This window comes from Myotis yumanensis, unplaced genomic scaffold (assembly GCF_028538775.1).
Source record: "Myotis yumanensis isolate MYYU_CA2020_CCGP unplaced genomic scaffold, mMyoYum1.0.hap1 SCAF_10, whole genome shotgun sequence".
In the NCBI taxonomy this organism is placed as follows: domain Eukaryota; kingdom Metazoa; phylum Chordata; class Mammalia; order Chiroptera; family Vespertilionidae; genus Myotis; species Myotis yumanensis.
In genome coordinates, this window is record NW_027223761.1 from 69,540,141 (window position 1) to 69,562,333 (window position 22,193).

Below are 22,193 nucleotides of genomic sequence, written 5' to 3' on the forward strand. Positions count from 1 at the left end.
GTGTGGGCCATTTGCTTAACTCTGTTAAGATTCAGTTTCTTCATACAAAAGGACATGATGGCATTTACTTTATAGACATGTTGTGACAAATAAGATAACACACTGAAAGGAATCAGCCTTGGTAATGTTAGCTATTTTATTATGTTGTTACTAGAGGCCCGGTGCACAAAATTCATGTACGGGTGGGGTCCCTAGGCCTGGCCAGTGATCAGGGCCAATCGGAGCCTTCTGGTTGCTGGCCAGGGCCTTCCTGCTGGCTGCCGGCTGGGGCCTGCCAGCTGCGGGGAGGGACCACGGGAGGCTGGCCAACTATGAAAGGTTGGCTGTGGGAGCGCACTGACCATCAGGGGGCAGCTCCTGCATTGAGCGTCTGCCCCCTGGTGGTCAGTGCACATCATAGCGACTGGTCATTCCAGTCCTTCCTGGCATTCTGTTTGCTTAAGCTTTTATATATATAAATGTCCTACCAATAATGATCACACCAAACTGCTCTCCCTCTTGTTTGCTCTGTTCTAGCCATGAAAGTCTTCTTTCTGCCCCCCGCAGGTTGCCATTCCATTTGTCTCAGACCATTTTCTCTCACACCCCCATTAAAAGAAGAGGTGTTATAATGCAGCATGCATGCCACCATCCAAACTGTCACACAGAGGCCTGGGTCATCTGAAGATGGTCCATTTCTTTTCTTTTTTTTCGTGTGTGTGTGTGTGTGTGTGTGTGTGTGTGTGTGGTGAATTGTGCTGGAATAGAGAAACCATCAAGGAACTGGTCCTTATTCTGTCACTAGCTTCTGCCTGGCATGTTCACATGTCTGCCTGGGTCTTCATATGGCTGGATCATTCTCAATATTCCATCTCAACTGAATAGTCACCTTCACAGAGAGGCTCTCCCTGACCAGACCAGCTAAAGTGCCTTCCTAGTCTAATCACTCTCTATATTATTTCCCTGAATGAGGGCCTCAGAGATGTTGGAATTATCTTGTTGATATCCATATGTGTTTATTGTCTATCCTTTGCATGCTGATGTAAACCCCATGAGGACATAGATCATGTCTGTCTTGCACATGCTATATCCTCAGTACCTGCCAGAGTACACAGTCAATAAATGAATCAATAAATCTTCTATATTTTATGTTTTTCACAGCATCCTTCAGGCACATGACCTTGGTAGGTGTGAGGCTTCCTACACATGTGCATTGACAGCCAAACTTCCCTGACTCCAACCCTCCCATTCATAGATCTTAGATGGTCCTTCCCCATCCTGGTTGCAGTGGAATAAGTCCCATTTCACAAGATCTTGTATTTATGATGTGGAAATTGACTTTGCAATTGTGCGTGGGGGATGCCCTTGGTCTTCAGATAGTACTTGCAGCAAATAAAACCAGAGCTGTCACTTTTTTATATGAAAATCTAAAGGAAGCCAACAGTGCCAAAGGAAGCCACCACTTCCAACGGTGCTCAGTGGTTCTGAGTGAGGAGAACAATGTCCCTTGGCTAGCAGTGCTGCACATGCTTAAACTCCCGACCTCAAGAAGCGGGGGAAAGAGCCAAGAAGAATGCCCATGAGTGAGCTGTCCACGAGCTCCTTCCACAAGACCTTGGAAATGCGTTGAATGGGAAGTAACTGAGACAGCCTAAGGAATACTGAGGGAGAGATTCCAAATTTAATGTCAAAGTTAGCAAGAGGCTTCAAGGTGAAGTTTATGTTTGCATTGTTGCTACAAAGTGAGTGAGAGTTTCCTCTCGAATACAGAGCTTCCCAGCATTTGGACACTTGTTGATCTTAACTATGTTTTGTTAATTATTTTTCTTCCATAATGCTTACAGGTTAATGCTTAATTTAGAAGGGAAAAATCATGCCCACACTTTTGTACCTGGAATAATGCAAAGATTAAATGTCTTATCTGAAAAAGATAGAATATTTGGAAATGGATAAATAAAAATTGGTTTCCGGTGAAGGGCTATAAAATTAGAAGCAGTGGAATATTGAAGTGAGTCCCTCTTCTATCACAAAACTGTATTTGTTCAATACATCTTCCATGAGCACCTATTGTAAACCAGACCTTAATCTAGATATTGGGATACCAGGATGTATATAAACAAACAGTTCTAGTCATCCTGAATCTGACAGTCTTGTTGGGGAGACAGACAAGTAAACAAATGACAGTATTATGTGACTAGTGTCCTTAAGGCATATGGAAATAGCAAAGAGAGCAGCTAACCAAATCTATCAGAAATGAGTCCACAGAAAAAGTGTTGGAGAAACAATAATATGTCATCTGGTGAAGGCAGCAAACTTGTGAACCTGTTTTTCTTGCCAAATGAATCAAACAACAGGAGAACATTAAATTATTTGAGGGGATGTGTGCCAACATCACTCCTGCTTCAGTCTATACACATGTTGCTCTCCTCTTTCCCCAGGTCCCAAATACCCCACCCACCCACCCACCAACCCCTACTCCCTTTGGCTCTCAGCTGAGATGTCATTTTCTGGGAGGAAGCCTTCTCTGCCTCCCACATGACAAATGCCCTGCTCCCTTGAGGTATTTCCATAGCACCCGTCTGTCTCTCCATGAGACTAACACATGCTCACATGTGCCAGGCCATGTTCTGAGTGCTTTATACATATTAACTCATTCATCGTCTCCACCAGCTTATGAATTACGATACTCACTTTGTAAGTATAGAGAAAAGTAATATCCAAAGATATTAAGTAATTCACCTTAATTAAGAAGGGACAGTGCCAGGAATGTAGCTTTAGCGTCTGCTTTCGTATTATCCATGCTGTACCTCCTTTTAACGTAGTTAAATCTCCCTATACTATCCTGTTATGTGTGCCTCCTGCTGCAGGCTGCATGTTCCCAAAGGTGGAGACCAGGTGTTGCTCATAGTTGCCCTCCTAATGCCTCGCCCAGGACTGGTGCATAGCAGGCATTTGATGCTGCTTATTGAATTTTTTAAAATAATTTTGAAATACTACATGGTCTACACTATTCACAAAGGAGACACTACCTCTGCCAAGTGATGGGTCTGCTATTAAACACATTTCTTGAGACTTGAGACCTAACTCAAATGAAGGACATAGGAACCCCTGGATTATAAAACCTGGAGAAACATCTGGGAGTTTTTTGCTGTACCAGCTCTTTGTGAACTCCTCCCAGGTATAACTAAACTCCAGGATGTTTCTTTTTCATTAAATTTCTTTTGCTAAGGTAGTTCTGTAACTCAAAATGTTACCCACCCACCCAGAACCTAGAATGGGTGTGTGTGTTTTTTTGTCTTTTGTTTGTGCTTATGATGCAGTTCAGGGTGTAGAAGTAAATCTGACCCAAGACTAGCTGTGTATTATTAGCTGCCGTCTGCACAATCGCTTCCAACATCACAGCGCAGTGCTTCACTGCTCTCCAGCTGTGGCTTTCCCTCTACTGTACGTCATGCATCATTTTGTTTAGCTGCCTCCTCTTTGCTGCTTGATCTATTAATTCCTGTTCTCACTGGCAGTTCATATTATACATCCCCATCTGGATGTAGGCATGCTCAGTGCCTCCAGGGAACCTTGTGGGAATTAGGCTGGGTAGATGAGATGTCTCTTGGTTGTTGTTGTTTTTCTGATATGTCAGAGGTGCTCACATTTCAAAGATACTCACAAAATCATGGTCAGAACATATGGCAAAGGTGACAATACCAATAGTAAAGGAATTCTTTAGTGTTACACAAAGCATTTTTGTCTAGAAGTCTGAGACTTTGTTCAAAATCAGCCAAGATTCCCTGACCATTACTTAGGCATGTAAGAGTTCAAAGGGAATCAATATAAAAAGTGAAATGAAAAGAACTTTTAAAGAACTTTTGTGTCTATTGATTGTTATTTATGAAAATAACAATCAATAGACACAAAGATTGGCATGAAAAGTAAAGGTGTGACTTAGGTAGTTCTGATGAATGTGGGGCCAGAAATTCTGTCCTTAACTAAATTTTATCATACAGATTATCAATTACCAAAGAATTAAAATGAATTTAATTATTGAAGTCCCAAGACCAGGCATTATTGTTTAATGTTTAAAAGTCAACTAATGTCATTTAATCAATTTTTGATATAGCAGGTGCTCTGATGAGCACCATTTCTGGTGGGATGGGGCTCAGACACAAAGAATAGCATACTGCCTAAGTGTTTCTATTTGCCCTGATCTGCTCATTTAAGTTGAGCTAATCTACTATATGAGTCCTATATGCTCTATTTGCCACTTGCTTCAAGTGCCTAGCCTTCCCAGGCCCTCACTTGGCTCTCAGCTCTCAGATCAAATGCCCAAAATATATTTTCTGGCTGTCAATCTTCCATTCTTCTCTTGGGCAGAGTTTCACATTAGCTTTCACTTGGGTCCACTTCTGGTGAGCACTCTACGTACTTAAAAGCAGTCTTGGTCTCTGGGACCTCACCTGATTCAGTCTCCTATAAGTGGGAATCAGATTCACTGACCTCACGCCCAATATACCTTTAGAAGCTATCATTTTTGTTCATTGTGCTTCATAGTAAGAATACAACAAAAATAATGTTGAGATTATGAATCCAGACCAGGAATTTTGAAGTGAAGGGAAGGAAGAAAGAGGGTAAAGGCCTCTCTTCACGAATTGGTCAACACTAAGAAGTCTTAATAGAAGAGGCTCAACTGATGGACAAGATTTGTTACCGAGCATTGTTATACAATCAAAGAAATATATGAGGTTCTCTAAAGATAAATGATTGTAGGGGGAAGTGCAATAAATTTTCTTAGGCATTTTATCTTCGGCTTGTGAGAGGGAGAGTGAGGAGGAGTAAACAATGGACAGAAACTGTAGTGATTCCAAGGCAATAAGCACCTTATATTCACATGAAATGTGTTTGGGATATTTTTTGTTTCAAACAAATGTGAAATTGCCAACTGCACTTGGCTCTAGCCCTTCCTGGCACTATTCTGACACTTCCTGCCCTTGAACAGAGTTTTCCGGGTTTCTGAGGCTTTCCTCTATGAGTACCTTTAAGGACTGCTTTATTTTTGGCCCCTTACCTCAGGCATTCCGCTCATTTCAGCTCTTTTTAGCAGGGCCATTTAGGTCAGAAACCTCTTTATTTTACAATGAAACATTCAAATCAGTGACTTGTAAAGTCTCCTTTACCAAATGACAGAATTATCGTTTCTCTCAGCAGCCGTGGCAGTGCTGTGTGCTGTGTGCTGTCCTCTGTTCCCTGCACCCTTTGCATCACTTTGATATTCTTCTGTGCTGAGGGAACTGGGATGACACCTCTCTCCTCTGTGAGGGAGGCAAGTAACTATCTTGAGTTTCTGTAAGTCGCATTGTCAATTTTCGTGGTCTAAATTGTTTCAATACACCACTCAGGACACTGACCTATAGTGGATTTTCCTCTGGAATTTTTGAAAACACCTATTTATTACTTTCCTACAGTTGCTAACAGACTACTACAAACCTGGTGGCTCAAAACAGCAGAAATATTGTCTCACAGTTGTGGAGGCCACAAGTCCAAAAGCAAGATGTCAGCAGGGCCTCGCCTCCTCCGGAGGTCTGGGAAGAACCCTTCCTTGCTCTTCCAGCTTTTGTGGCTGCTGGCATTCTTTGGCTTCCAATCTTTGACTATGTGCCTCCTGCTCTTCATGTGTTTGCTCTCGCCTTGTCTTTCATAAGGACACTGTCATTGGATTTAGGATCCACACAGGTAATCCAGGACGATCTCATCTCAAGATCCTGAACAAAATTTAGGATCCTTTTTCAAATAAGGTAACATGCACAGTGTCTGGGTAATAGGCCATGAACATATCTTTTGGGGGGTTACCATTCAATCCACCATACCCCAAAATCTGATGAAAATTCTCTATTCACAGTGATTCTCAAATGCCCCTTTTAAAACCAATGCAAATCTAGTACCAGCTTTCCAAAGTTTGCTCTGCATGCTCATGGAGAAAGGTTCCTCTCTTATTCTCTCTTCAGATAAAAGCAGCTAGAAATGCTGATGACTCAAAAACTGGGATAAGGTAGCTGAGAGGTGTCTGTGGAAAGCAACAGGGTTTCCCCAGTGGATGCAGCTGTTTTCAAGGTTTGGGTGAAGGCTAAGTCTTCTCCACAGCCACATTAGTTCACCCCAGGCCCCAAGTCAACATTCCGATGTCTCTCCTTTCTATCACTTCCTCCACCATTTGTTTGGAGTTCAAAATGTAACTTGGCAACACTTCTTTCTCAGTAATTATTAGAACAAATAGGTTAAAATTAGTATGACTGTAGAATATTTGAACAAAATGGATCTTAGCCAGAAACCCTCCTATCTGTGTTATCTGCTGACTATATGTGTTACATGTTGGTCTTCTACCACTCCGAATCCTTCATGCATGGTCCCTCTGCTTCTACACATCTGCATAGCTGACTCTGAGAAAATGGAAGACAATCTGTTCCATGCACTCATACAACAGGTCTATATGAAAGAGCTCATTTATTAAGCATTTAATACATTGTAGAGGATTACAAGATGCATTAGAATAACACTGAATCCTGAACAAAGACATGCAAAGTGCTTTCCCACTCAGGATCTCATTTGATCCTCAAAACAACCATTTCGCATATTCTGAAGCTGGAGCAAAGGATGAGTGTCTAACATTCCACAGCTGGTGGGAGGCAGAGCTGAACCTCAACTGAAAAATGCCTCAACTCCCTAGCCCTTCCCTGTGCCATGCAAACAATGCCTTCAAGATGAATATCTGGTGAGCAAGTTTATCACTCAGGTCCCATTAGCAAATTCAACTCTTTCTAGATGGAACATGAGAAGACTTTAATGAAGGGACTACATATGAGGAATAAATGGGAGCTGCTGGGCACCCAGACACTGGCAACAATTGTAAGCTATTTCTGGCTCTATGGATAAAGAAGTGAGGGGAGAAGAGTGTAGCTGGAGCCTGGTGAGAGCTGAAGTAGAAGAAGGGCCATTTGGCAGGAGCTGTAATATAGGAGGGAGGCAGCTCCTGCAGGGATGTGCTCAAACAGGGAGGGAGAGAGAAGGGCCACTATCCCCAACCTTGATATGCCTGTTGGTGCCCCCATGGGCTGAAATCAAATGGACACTTACAGATAAGGGAGCCAACTGACAAAGTGTTTAAGGATCAGCATCCAAGAGCATGGAACAGGGTATAGAAAGCAGAGAATGCATCTGAGTGCAGGCTGGGAGGTGCAAAGAGAGAGAACCAGCCCAGAAAGATAAAACATGTACATAAATAACAGGTCCCAGAGAAGGCCTAGAACTTCCAGCTTACAGGTGGGTAGGTGGGTTAGTGTGAGCCTGAGAATCAGGGAAGGCTTCAGTCATTGAGAGATGCTCTAGCTGGAACTTGAAGAAGAGGTGGGATCTAGAAATACAGAGATGGGAAGGATGGTATTTTCAGACAGAATGAACAATATTGCAAAGGCACAGAGACACATGGTGTGTGGAGGGTTGGGGATGCCTGTGTGGAAACGAACTAATTGTTCTCTCTGGAACATGAATGTACTAGTAGGAGGGGAAGAATCAGGCTGGAAGGTAAGTTGAGCCCTGGTTGTGAGGAGTCTGAAATACTCTGTGAAGGAATTTGGTTTTATTCTGGGGGCAGTAGAGCACCAGGGGCAGTTCTAGCAGGGGAAGCCTTTACAGAGATTAACTCTCTAGAGCAGAGAGTGTAGACCACATGGAGGAAAGAGAGTGTTGTTTTATGGAAGAAGTGGCTGAAGAAAGGATTTGTCCTTTTGCTGGAACCAAAACAAATCCGGTTACCTCAGGGAGGTCTTCACCAGATCCATTCTCCCACTACCTTTCTTCCCTAGACTTTTATTTTTTTAATTTTTAATTTAAATTCTTTATTATTTAATGTATTACATAAGTCTCTTTCCGCCCCGCCCCCCTTCCCGGCCGGCCTCAACCCCCAGCACATGCCCTCACCTCCGCCCCCTGCCCCATCTGTGTCTACTGGTTATGCCCATATGCACGCATACAAGTCCTTTGGTTGATCTCTTACCCCCTCACGCCCTGCCTTCCCTCATAGGTTGGACAGTCTGTTCCATGCTTCTATGATGCTGGTTCTATTTTTGTTCATCAATTTATATTGTTCATTATATTCCATAAATGAGTGAGATCATGTGATATTTATCTTTCTATGACTGGCTTATTTCACTTAGCATAATACTCTCCAGTTCCATCTATACTGTTGCAAATGGTAAGAATTCCTTCTTTTTTATAGCAGCATTGTATTCCATGTGTAGATGTACCACTGTTTTCTAATTCACTCATCTGCTGATGGGCACTTAGGCTGTTTCCAAAACTTAGCTATGGTGAATTATGCTGCTATGAACATGGGGGTGCATATATCCTTTCTGATTGATGTTTCTGTTTTCTTGGGATATATTCTTAAAAATCTTAGAAGAAGCCATAAGCAACAAAATAGCACATATTTTTCGTAGCAATATCTTTACCGATACAGCTCCCAGGGCAATGAAAACTAAGAAGAAAATAAACAAATGGGACTACATGAAAATAAAAATTTTTCCTAAACTTTCAGGAAAAAAATCAAGTTCAGGCTCAGTTAAAAATTCAGTCAACTAACCATTTAATTTAGTTTACTGGTGCCAAAACTGAAGGGACATAATTGAAAAAAACAGTAAATTCAATTAAACCTCGTCATAGTAATAGACATCATGACATCACAGCCAAAACTCTACTACTATGGAGTGTTGGGGGGTGGCTAGGGTTAATTTCTCTTCTCTTGGATTAAGGTTTTTTTCCTTGTCTATGTCTTCCCTTTTTTAGTAGCTACTGGTCTAATTTTTTTGGTAACAACTTATTTCTTGAAGGCCAAAAGAACAAATCTCCTCTTCAGAGACTGCGTGTTTTGTCCTAATAGAAATTTGGAATTTGGAATTTTTATGCAGCCATGTGACCCAGATTCCAGGAATCTAGGCTCGCCAGATACTTCTAAACTCCAAAGCTCTCTCAATCTGGTTTTATTTGCTGCAAGTACTAGAAAACTCCCAGCAGAGGGAAATGGGACAGAGGGTAGGAAGGCTGAAATGTGGCAAGTCTTACGTTGTTGTCAGAGGGATATTCATGAACGAAGAATTATTGAAAAGCCACAGATTCCACGCAAACGTCTATGCTCACAGCGTAGTTTGGTGCTGTTAGAACAACTGGTCAGGATTGAAATACTGTAAATGATCATTAACCAATAAATTACTTGTAAACAAAATCACAAAGGAATTTATTGGTGCATCCATTCATATACGTGAGGTGGAAAACAGAAATAGCTTATAGCCCGTTTTTGTTTCAGTTATCTATTTTTGAGATAAGCATTTTGCTTTCCCTTGGCAGTAATTCATCATAGACATATAGATGTGTGTGTGTGTGTGTGTGTGTGTTATCCCAATCAATAGCTCAATTGATGTTTCTTTCTTTTCAGATTTAACCATTGGAATTAATAATTATTCAAAGTATGTATTATGACAATACATAGCACTTGGGACCATACAGGAAACAACTGTTTTCCCTTAGCTCATTTAGGGCATGGTGTTACAAGAACATTTCGTCTGCATCTAACCTGACTTCAGTATCACTAGTTGTGTATTCCAAGAGCAGCTGCTTAATCTTTCTGAGCCACAGATTCCTCATGTGTAAGATGAACAGGATGATGCTCACACCACGTTAAAAAGTTAAAATGATAAAGTCTGTTGTCATGCTTTTTAAAAATGTGTAGCACTGTATAAATGGTACTTTGTTGTTATTGCTATGATATCTTGAGGATATATCTACAGTGGGGCCTTGACTTACGAGTTTAATTCGTTCCGTGACGGAGCTCGTAATTCAAATTACTCGTATGTCAAATCGAAAAGTGAACGAGTGAGACACGTGATGCTGGGCTGATGTTGTGGCGTTCACTGTGACGTTTGCTGCACCAACTAGCGGTGGGGTATCTGAAACTGGCTCGTAACCCGAATTTTAGCTCGCAACTCAAAGCAAAAAATCGGCCGAGAGACAGCTCGTATCTTGAAAAACTCGTTAGTCAGGACACTCGTAAGTCAAGGCCCCACTGTATTTTAATTTATTAGTTAGAAATGGTGATAATTGGGTTTAGAGTCTACTGGCTATGTGTCTGTACCTTGGACTTTGGTCTTTAGCCCTGTGGAAAATGGTACTACACAATTCAATTTTTCAAAAATTACCTGATTTCCTGGTTGATTGCTGTGGGACACACAGAGGTAAGTAAACTCAGTCCCTGAGCTCCTGGGCTTATAGCAGAGTGAGGAAATGCCAGATGTTGGATAGATAGATGATAGATGATAGATAGATAGGTAAAAAGATAGATAGATAAATGTAAAGATAGATATACAGTGGAAGGGCTTTCCCTTAGATCAGCGACTTTCAACTGATGTGCCATAAGAATTTTTAAAAACATGCAATACCTTACTATTTAGTCAGGGGCCACTAACTTTAGATTGGCTTCCTTTAGATTTTCATATAAAAAAGTGACAACAGCCTATACAACAATAGTCATCTACTGTGAATCCCCTGTCTTGAACCATAAGTATATAGGGCATACAAAAGAGTTGCACCTTATTGGTTAAGTGGCATAATAAGGTTGCATCTGATTGGTTGATTCTTTTTTAAAAAATATGTTTTTATTGATTTAAGAGAGAAGAAGGAAGAGGGAGAGATATAAACATCAATGATGAGGGAGAATCATTGATTGGCTCCCTCCTCGAGCACTACCAGAGACTGAGCCCATAACCCAGGCATATGCCCTGACCAGGAATTGAACAGTGACCTCCTGGTTCATGGGTATATGCCCAACCACTGAGCTACACCAGCCTGGCTGATTGGTTAATTCTTGGAACCAAAATCCTTATATACAAGTATAGGCACCTGATTTTAAAAAGTCACTTTGGAACAAAAAGGGTAGATAATTACTTTTGTTTTAGTAAGTCAAACAAAAGTATACTTATTTTTGGTCCGGCAAAAAATATAATATATTTTTTTTTTTTTTGGTGTGCTGCAGAATTGCAGTTATTAGCCTGTGTGTGCCATGACATGAAAAAAGTTGAAAATCACTGCCTTAGATTGATTTTGCTGAGGAGTGGCCTTTACAAATAAAGCTGCTTTCCACTGCTTCTGAACAAAGAGACATGGTTGAGAGACTGGGAAGTGAGAAGTTCATGGAAATGAAAGGGCTTATCAATAGCCATGCTTGACTAAGTGCTTGCTATGTAATTATCTTCATGGGATATGGCGCAGAGCTCTAACAACTTTACTGAATGCAGATAGAAGCTGACTCTGTAGCTATGGGGAGGGCTTTCCCCACTTAGTGCTGTGCAGCATCATTGGATCTTGGCAGTGAAAATGAAAATTATTTAAAAGACTGGAGAGTTTCTTATGAGATTTTCCTTATGAGTTTCTCCTGGCATGCTTTGAAAAAAAATAACAACAATAATAAGAAGCAAGTTCATTCTTACTTTTTAGGTAATAGTGTCATTTGGCAGTACATATTTCAAGTCACTTTTTGAAAACCCAGACCTGGCATTATGTACCCTAAAAAATGGCCCGTTTCTTTTGTATTGCATTTTATTTTATTGATTTTAGAGAGAGAGGGAGGGAGAGGGATAAAGAGATAGAAATTTCGATGAGAGTCAATCAGCTGCCTCCTGCACGCCTCCTACTGGGGATTGAGCCTGCAACCTGGGCATGTGCCCTGATCAGGAATCAAACTGGTGACCTCTTGGTTCACGGTTTGATGCTCAACTACTGAGCCACACTGGCCGGGTGGCCCATTTCTTTAACAGACTGTTTATACATTAAAAGAATCTAAGTCAAATAGAATTAAGACTTGTTGAAACACCAAGGATAAAATAATCTGTATTTGTTAAAACATCATAAGGTATTTTTATGGCAAAAAAAAATAGTCAGACAAGACAAGGTTTAGATTTCTGCTTTTCAGTAAGATCCAGCACTTCAACTCCACCTGGGGAAGAGAAGGCTCATGAAGATGCTGAGCTGACCATAGTGAGACAATGTATACAAAATACGATTTTAGTTCCTCAGGTGGAGTTTCAGTGAAGTGTCTCCCATTTGTACTAACAAGCATGGCAAACAGTGAGAAAAGATCAAAACATTAATCTTTGACTTGGGAATCTTTGGCATGATTTTTCTAAATGGAATAATATCTACTCTGGAAACTTGAAATACTCCAAAATAAAATCAAACATTTAAGAAAGAAAATGGGAGGGGAAAAGCCATGAAGAACAATTATCATAAAATTAATCATTCATTTCTTACAGAAATTTTTAAAGCGGCAATGGTGATTCCTAGAGAGGGAATTAAGTGGAAGTAGAGTGAATAAGTGAAAAAAAGATGGTGAATGAGTGCACAAATAAAAATATAGCTACTTGTAAATATTTATGTATGTCTCCTCCCCTCCATAGACAAATCAGGAATTACCCTCCTGGTGAACAGCACTGAAAAAAGTATGCAACCAGAGAAGAATCATTTTGTTATTCAATTTTTATTTGAAATACTGAAATAGTTTAATATCGAATGTGTTTAGTTTTGTTTTTTAATTACAGCTTACATTCACTGTTATCTTGTGTTAGTTTCAGGTGTACCTCATAGAGGTTAGACAATCATGTACTTTATAAAGTGTTCTGCCACTATTTCCAGTACCCACCAGGCACCATACATAGTTATTACAATACTAGAGGCCCGATGCACAAAATTCATGCAAGAGTAGGCCTTCCTTCCCCCAGTTGCCAGCACCAGCTTCCCTCTGGCACTCGGGACCCAGGCTCCCCTCACTGCCCTGGCTTCGTCCAAAAGGACGGAAGGATGTCTGGAAGGACGTCTGGTCTACTTAGCATATTATGCTTTTATTATTATAGATTATTGACTACATTATATATGCTGTATTTTCCCATCCCCGTGACTATTTGGAACTATCAATTTGTATTTCTCAACCCTTTCACCTTTTTCATCTACCCCCCTCCCTTCTGCAGTCACCCAGTTTGGTCCTTGGGAGGAGGTGAGTGCAACTTGCATTTACGCCAGTCCCATCTTGGATCTGTCTGAACACTTCTCTTCAAATGAAATATTGCATGTAAGCGCCATGTGTATATGAAATATATGAAAATGGAGCTTCTCTGGTTGAAGCAGGGACTAGAAACCCCCCCGCTTAGATTATCCTCATCTCTGCAGCAGAGATGAGGATGACATAGTTTGAAAAACAGGCATCTCCTCATTTTATTCATATGACATCAGGACAATTGGGGCCCAGAGCAGTGAAGTGATGTGCCCAAGATCATACAGTAAATATGCAGCAAAATTACGCCTGCTGCCCAATCCTCCTAATTGCTCATTTTAACTTACTTCTACTGCATCATTCTATGTCAGTCTAATTTTCTTGGGAAAATATTTCGTATGTCCCAAATAAATTTTAAGCAAACATTTGAGTGTCTGAGTCATATGTTTAAAATGTATCCTTCCCAAGCTCTTCTTGGATATGCAAAATTACCAGTTGCCAATTTAATAAACTTGCAGACATACATGCCTCCCAAATTGTGAACCCATAGGAATGGAAACTGCTAGCATGTTCCATTCTTCCCCACCCCTGGTAAAAGTCATCAAAAAACAAGATATAATTTCTGAACCTCAGGCTTACTTCCATCAAACCAGAAAGAAGGAAAGTGGTAGCATGAACCGCTTTTACTTTCACTACTTTCCATGTCTCAGACCTTCCTCAAGTTGAGTTGCTAATTAGCACTAACATACCTGGACGCAGGTGAACAGCTGGACATACTAGTATTAAAAAGAATAAATAAGTGGAAAACTATACAATTGAACCAAGATAGTAATTAAATGATGCTTTGGAGAACAATTTGTTTTTCACCTCTATAATTTTATTTTCTCTAAACAAGGAATTCCTATAAATAAGCTTTTAAATCAAACACCCAAGGAAGACTGGGGTGGAGAGGGGAAATGTTCATGCTACCACATGATGGCCATCCCCATTTTAACCCTCTGAGTGACAAGAATGAAGACCCCACTTAGTGCTGTGTGTGAAACTTTGGGTCACAGTTCCAAATGCCATAAAGTTGCCAGGATCCCCATCTATTGTTGCAGCCTGAACACTGGGACTGGGAAAAGCATGATAAGAGGCCTTTATCAGTCAGGGTTCTCTAGAGAAACAAAACCAATAGGAGATATATATTTACTTACTTATTTTATTCAGTCATTCATTCAAATGATTTGGTTCACATAATTACAGAGGCTGAGAATTCCCAAGATCTGCAATATAAAGGCCTGACACCATAAAACCTGATGGTTTCAGTTCCCATTTGAGTCCCAGCCCAAAGGCAGAAGAGCAATGTCCTTGACCATCAGGCAGAGAGAGTGAATCCTGTCTTGCTCAGCCTTTGGTTCTATTCGGGTCTCCAGTGGATTGGATGAGGCCCATCCATGTTGAGGATGATGATGTACTTTATTCAGTCTACTGATTCAAATGTTAACCCATGAACACTCTTACAGACACATTCCAAAATGATGTTTAACCAAGCATCTAAGCACCCTGTAGTCCAATCAAGTTAACACATTTAACCATCACACGGCTTGAGGATGGAATAAGGTCTTCACCAGTGGTGCCCTGAAAGCATACTGCTGCACACACACACTGAAGTCTAAATCACTGGGAGTCCATCTTAAGGAGACCATTCTTGGACTCAAAGTGTCTGTGGAGGAGGCCACTGCAATGACTCCTAGACTTGACTTTAACATTCCTCTTGAGTGAAGCCATTGGCTAATATGGTTTTTGAACACTAACACCTGTTAAGGATGAAAAAGTGTTCTGAAGCATTTTTATGTTCTTTTGGTTAATAACAAATTCAGGGAGAGGAGGAGAAGAGAAATTAGAAACATTTTTGTCTCATGATGATTTGGCAGGAGAAACGGCATGCTTTTGGCAGTTTCTTCACTTAGCTTCAGTGGCATCATAAGAGTACACCCGTTTCAGGCTTTCATCTGGAAATAAGGTCTCAGTGCATGGAGAAGACTCAAAGCCTGATTTTTCTTTGAAACAAGTTGATTCTATGACAGTAATAAAGATTCTCTTTCTCATATAAAGCTGCTTTGGAATATAAAAGCTTAGAGGAATCGATCCCTGTGCAGTATTTGGCAGGAAGGAGAAGGCAGGAGTATTTAATGATCATTTAAAAGAATTTTTATTGTCCTGGTTAGTCTAAGTTGGCCTCTTAGGCATGTGATTTGACAAAGATCCATTATTTACTCATTTTCCTAACTTTCTTTGAGCAATCATAATTTTCCATTGACCTAGAATTTCTCTAGCTCAGGACAGACCCCGGCCCAATAGAGAATCAGAGAATAGATTTAAAATACTATTCCTTTAATTCTTTATTGTAATGTATATTTAGACAAGGAGTCTCCTCACCAACTATCAAGTTTTTGGCAAAATTCATCCTTAAGTCACCTGTCAAGAGTCTGTGGCAAGCAAATTGACCTCAAAAGTAGCTTAAATTCATAATGTAAAACAGAAACTAAAAAATAAAGAAGCCAACCTATTATTTAGCAAAACAGAACAGCATTATGCTTGGTTCTAAACTTGGTTTTTTGTTTTTGTTTTTGTTTTTAATATATTTTATTGATTTTTTTTTTACAGAGAGGAAGAGAGAGGGATAGAGAGTTAGAAACATCGATGAGAGAGAAACATCGATCAGCTGCCTCCTGCACACCCCCTACTGGGGATGTGCCCGCAACCAAGGTACATACCATTGACCGGAATCGAACCTGGGACCTTTCAGTCCACAGGCTGACGCTCTATCCACTGAGCCAAACCGGTTAGGGCTAAACTTGGTTTTAAGTTAAAAATCTGAAGGTTAAAATGTTTGAAAGCGTTATCCCGCCTCCCTCCTCCTGATCCTCTAGTATGCTCGCGAAGGAAGTGGCATGTTTGAGCTGCGTTGGGTGACTCAGGAAACACATCTGAGTTATAGAGTGTTATGTGCTTTTGGAAGAAAGAAGGTGCTGTCAGAATAGAAAATATTGTTCTTAACTTTTTCCATGACACTTGTATATTAGCCCACAGTTTGCGACCATGTTTTATAGTTGGCTGACTACTTTCTCCTTCTCTCAGTCCCTGCCCTTTTACTAAACAAAACACTTGCATGTTCTGGGAAGTGTTGGCAACTCACCCAGGTCACTGTCATCCAGGCAGTGTTGGGATGTGCTGAAAAAGTCCCAAGGCTGGAACTTTAGAGCAGCTCTGGCCACTGCGGGTTATGTGCGGTGGGCTCTGCACAAGTCCACGCTAGATGTGGGTGTGGGCCAAGGGCAGCGAGGACAGCTGCTGGAAGAGAAGTGAGCTGCAGTCTCCCCCAACAAATGCTAAAATCTCTTCCTTCCCCACCCCCACCTCTCACCAAGACTCCCTGGCTATTTCTTCCAACTCTCTCTTTGTTCTTCCCTCTGTAACCAACCTGCATCATCTCATATTCATTCATTCAACAAATATTTATTAAGCACCTACTATGCAAGGCACTCACTCTTCGCCACATTCCGTCTGTCCTTCATCCTCACTTCTTCCTGAAACTGGTCTGGACAAGGGCACCTGTCTATTGTCCAAACCAGGGTCACATTTCCAGTGCTCTCTCTGCAGCATCTGAGTGTTGATCTCTGTATTTCATAAAACATTCCCATCCACTGCTTTCCTTGATAACACTTCCTCCCCATTTTGATCCTTCTTGGTCTCTTTCTTGTTCTGTGCCTTTTTTCTGCCTCTTCAATATTTATATGCCCCAAGGTTACATTGTTAAACCTCTTTTATTTCTACACACCCCTCTGGGTTACCCCATGTCTTCTTAAGGCTTCAGCTAAACTTACTCCGAGGGCTAAATTTTCAGCCTACATCTTTCTCCTGAACTCCAGACATATTTAGTCAACTGCTTGCACAATACAACCATCTGTTCTGATTACTACAGTTGCACAGCAAGTCATCCCACATGCTAGCGGCATAAAACAACCATTGGTTGGGTCAGAAATTCAGGACACAATAAAGACAGTTGTTTCTGCTGCATGATATCTGGGGCCTCAGCTGAGATGACTTAAAGCCTGGAATGATTTGGCTAATGGAGATTGGAAATACCTCCACTCACATGGCTTACAGTTGACGTCTGTGACTGTCACATGTCTGTTGGCTGGAACTTCATCTGAGTCTGTCAGCCAGAATACCTACAAATGGCTGTTCCATGTGGCCTAGACTTCCTCACAGCATGGCAACCTCAGAGCCATTAGACGTCTCACATGGAAGCTCAGGGCTCCAAAGGAGGATGTCCCAGCTAACAATGCAGAAGCCACTTCCCCTTTTATGACCTCACCACAGGAAGCACTCAGTGTTGCTTCCATCACTTCATATTTGTGACAAGCAAATCACAAGCCCACCCATATTCAAAAAGAGAGGATTCAACTCTACCTGGTGACAGGGTGTGGGTGGCAAGGTGGCAGAAGAGCACGTAGGGCAGGAGATGTTGCTGCAGCTGTCTCTGGGAAGAACAGTTTGTCCTATCGCTCCCCTCCACCCCCATCCTCATGGTACTCCATCGATATGGATGTATCACAGTGCCATACACATGCTTTGTCCTCTGTGCTTTTGCACATACTGTTCCCTCTGACTAGAGCATCTTTTCCTGCCTGCTAACCCCTACTATCACCTCTTTATTTTTGCCAAATATTTTCTTGAGGGTAGACATCTGGAGTACTATAAACCATGCATTACCTGTAGATTCAAAAAGGAGCAACCACATTGTCCACACTCAAATGTGTCAGGCCTGGCATGCATGATGGAGATGAATGAAGTATCAAGAGAAGAATGTGGTTCCTGAAAAGCTTCTACAATTTGGAGTAGGGTCTTAATAACGTGAAAAGTAAAGCTTTTCACATTAGGGAACTTGCATTTCATTGGAGGTACACAGTATTTTAATTTTAAAACAAATAAAACTAACTCTGTTTATAGAAGATTCTCATCCCCCCAAACTTTATCCCTTCAGTTTTCAGAAATTTTAATTTTAAAAAAGCATATGCCTTTTGGAAATTGTACATTTATCTGAGTAAAAACTAAAATGTATTTCTCCTTCAGTTTCTGAGGTATATTAAATATGAAGAAAATAATATCTCCATCTCTAGCAATATAATTTCTCCCTTGTTGTCTGTACTTTTCAGTAGCCTGGACTGCATTCCCAGAACCTTCCTCTTTAAAATCTTTGTATTTCATTACTTGAACCCGAATGAATCCTTTTACAAAATCTGTGTGGATCTTTCCTGCAGCTTGAGGAGTGTTCGTTCCTTTCTGAGTCCATGCGTGCACTTCATCCAGCTGCAGTGGAAAAGTGTTCTAGTTGGAGTGCTGCAAACCCGGCCTTAACGATCTTTGGCAAAGTGCTTTGTGTCATGTTCTCCTGCAGACACCTCTGTCTCTCCTCAGCACTCAACTCTTGCAACTTGAGTTCCAAGGTTCCATTGGAAGGAATGACCAAGGTACGTGGGGCATACCTGTTCACAAACTCTTTCTTTTTTAAAAATGTTTTTATTGATTTTAGAGAGAGAAGAAGAGAGAGGGAGAAGAGAGAGAGAGAAAAACATGGATGTCAGAAAGAAACATAAAGTGGTTGCCCTCCATATCACAACTCAACTTGGGCCTGTGCTTTGACCAGCAACCTTTTGGTTCACTGGACGATGCTCAATGAACTGAGCCACACTGGCCAGTGAAAAGCTCTTTAGTTTTTATCAACAATTTTTTTCTTTCTAATGTAGTTTTGCTCAGACAGATTACCCAAGTATACCATTGGTGTTGAAGTCAGAAATAAGTGTTCAGTCTCTTTGTCATTCCAATCATAATAGAAGCAAACAGGTTTCTTTTTATCTATAACCCAGGACTTAACTTTTCATATTATGTCATCATTCAGGTTTTAGTTTTCTTACCTCCTTCTCTCATAGCCACTTTTTCTACTTTATCTATACCCAATAATTTCTTCATTTTTAACGGAAGCTCTTCATGTATTTTTCTATATCTTAAACAAGATCTATATTTTTTCAATATGTGTGACACCATTATCTTCAAAAGCACGTGCTAGATCAGTGGTTCTCAACCTGTGGGTCGCAACCCCTTTGGCGGTCGAACAACCCTTTCACAAGGGTCGCCTAAGACCATCCTGCATATCTGATATTTACATTACGATTCATAACAGTAGCAACATTACAGTTGTGAAGTAGCAACGAAAATAATTTTATGGTTGGGTCACAACATGAGGAACTGTATTTAAAGGGCCAGAAGGTTGAGAACCACTGTGCTAGATGAACGATTCCATCACAGGCTCTAACGTGAGATAAAAAGGCAGTTCCTAGGCCTTATCCATTGTGAGCTCCTTTCACAAGGCCAGCACTGTCCCCTGCCCCCCACATTTAGAAAGGCGGGGATTTTGCTTGCTGGTCTGTGGTACTGGCAAAGTCAATCAAGCCTTTCAGCTGGCACAGGCAGTCTGCTCTCATTAGGATCTATAGAGCAGCAGGGGACGGTTTCTGCTGAAGCCTGACTATTGGTTAATACATTGAAGAAGGTAGAGTTCCCAACATTTAGCAATCCAACAATACTAATTTTCCAGGAGGTTCCAAATCTTCTAATGATGGGGGTGGTTTAATTCCATCACCTCCCTTTTTGGGGAGGCATCGTGCTCCATGCGAGCGATGACACAGTGTCTCAGAGGCAGTGGCATATGGGTCCTACCAGCAGTGGGAGGTGGGGGTGAGGCGGGGAGGCCAGCGCCCCGCCACCACCTGATTGTTTTGTTTGTTTTACTGTTGACAGCATTACATTTTCTCCTGCTTTGCCCCCCACCACTCAGCCCCAGGCCTTCATCACACTATTGTCTGTATCCATGGGCAATGCATATATGCACATATGTTCTTTGGTTAATCTCTTCTCTTCCCCTCCATGCTCCTCCCCTCTCAGGTCTGTCGGTCTGTCCCATGCATCCATGCCCTGGACCTGATTTTTTCATCTTACTTCTACTTGTCCTTCAAGCTTCATCTCAGATGCCACTTTATTCAGACCCAAGTTTGTCCTTAGGAGTGTCCACCACCACATCCTGCTGTCCTCCCTGTTAGTGCCTCTTACTCACCCAACACTAGATGTGGGGATGGACATCCCATGCCTGAATTCTGAGTCACTTAACCTGAGTTCAAAGTCTGGTGCAAGCCGAAACCGGTTTGGCTCAGTGGATAGAGCGTCAGCCTGTGGACTGAGAGGTCCCGGGTTCGATTCCGGTCAAGGGCATGTACCTGGGTTGCGGGCACATCCCCGGTGGGGGATGTGCAAGAGGCAGCTGGTCGATGTTTCTCTCTCATCAATGTTTCTAACTCTCTCTATCTCTCTCCCTTCCTCTCTGTGAAAAATCAATAAAATATATTTAAAAAAAAAAGTCTGGTGCAAATGCTTAGCTCCATAAAGCTTTAGTTTCCATATCTATAAAATGAAGAAATACATTTGAAATACATTTACTATAAAGGCATTCATTGTCTATATTTCTATACTTGTTTTTATGGTTATCATTTGTATGCATTCATTATTTAGACAGCCAGTCTTAAGTACAAGCATTTGCATGGGATGTTCTATATTTAGCATAGTTCATTATTTCTCTCCAAACATATGCTTTTACTCCTACTAATGGGAGAGAAAAGCTTTCTGCGTTCAAAAAGACACTTGCCCCAGCTGTCTCTCCTACGAGTGCATCTCTCTTTTTATTGTACCATTGGTCCAAGAAGAGCAGCTAATTCAGCATAATTACTGCCACTTATGACTTTTCTTTTTCACCTTGGCTTCATTAACCACTGTGCTTGGCACTCACCATGCATGGTTTTGATCTACTCTGAGGATTGAATATAGGGTTCCTGTCCTTAAGTAAGAAATAGGTTCTGTTGAAATATTTTCAGTGAAGGAAACAGGTTTTTGTAGTGATTTTGAGGTGGTATTGAGGCAGGCATTCTGGGGGTCCTGGGACCTGAGGGACTAAGGGTCCATGACCCAGTGTGGATTCGAGGCTTCACACAGGAAAGAATTCAAACACAATCCAACATAGAGTTTAAAGATAACTTAGTTGGTTAGAACATCATCCTGATAAGCCAAGGTGGTGTGTTTGATCTCTAGTCAGGACACATACAAAAATTAACCATTGAATGCATAAATAAGTGGAACAACAAATTAATGTTTCTCTCTCTTTCTCTTTCCCCCTTTATCTCTAAAATCAATTTTTAAAACTTTAAATAAATTAATTAATTAAATAAAAATAAGTGTATTAGTGAAGCAGTGAGACATGGAATGGGCTACTCCACAGACAGAGCAGCCCCCGTTAGTGGAATTTGCTTTCTTTATTGAGATTCATTTAATCGGGGGTAGGTTTTCATGAAGGGAGGGAATATTTAAAATGTTCTCTGGGAAATGAATGGAGATTTCTCAGAGGAACTCCATTAGCCATGCTGTGTCCTTATTTGGGCTTTGCATTTCTGATCATGGTGGTACAGGGTGTGTCATTGAGCATGCTGGTGCATTAAAATGAGCATAAAATGAGGCTAGGAGTTACTGTAAGGTGAAATTAGGCACCATGTTGGATCCAGCTGGTCTCTGCTGGTTTTAAGCTATAAATCTGGTAGTGGTATGGGGTGGGAGTGTCTTCCTTCTTCTTGATAGTTTATGTAGCTTTTATCGATTGCAGCTGTTCTGCCACATGCCTTATCTCTGTATTTTGGTTTTGTGGTATTTTTTTTCCATTTTTGTTTTGTTTCTTTTCATTGAATTTTTATAACTTGCCAGGAAGTTACTATTTGCACAATTTGCGTGGATGGGTTGCTTGTTTTATGCATCGCTATGTCAAGGGTGAGAAGCTTTCAGTGTTGTTTCAATGCCATATGTGAAATGGCCTGACATCCCAGCTCCATACCTGTCTGAGTAGAGTATGGAAAATAAACAGAAGCAATTGAATAAAACCATTCCAATAATGGAACAAATGACCTAACTTAAAGAGGCAATGAGGTCTCTCTATGGTCCTTTTCAGTCACTGGTTAATCAGAAAATTGGAAGAAAGTTTCAAAAACTAGTGAAT

The 22,193-nt window shown here is 41.1% G+C and overlaps 1 pseudogene; it reads right to left on the bottom strand.

Moving 5' to 3' along the window:
- Window positions 1-18,085: 18,085 nt before the first annotated feature.
- LOC139018503 (obg-like ATPase 1) lies at window positions 18,086-20,182 on the bottom strand (annotated as a pseudogene).
- Between the last annotated feature and the right edge of the window lie 2,011 nt (window positions 20,183-22,193).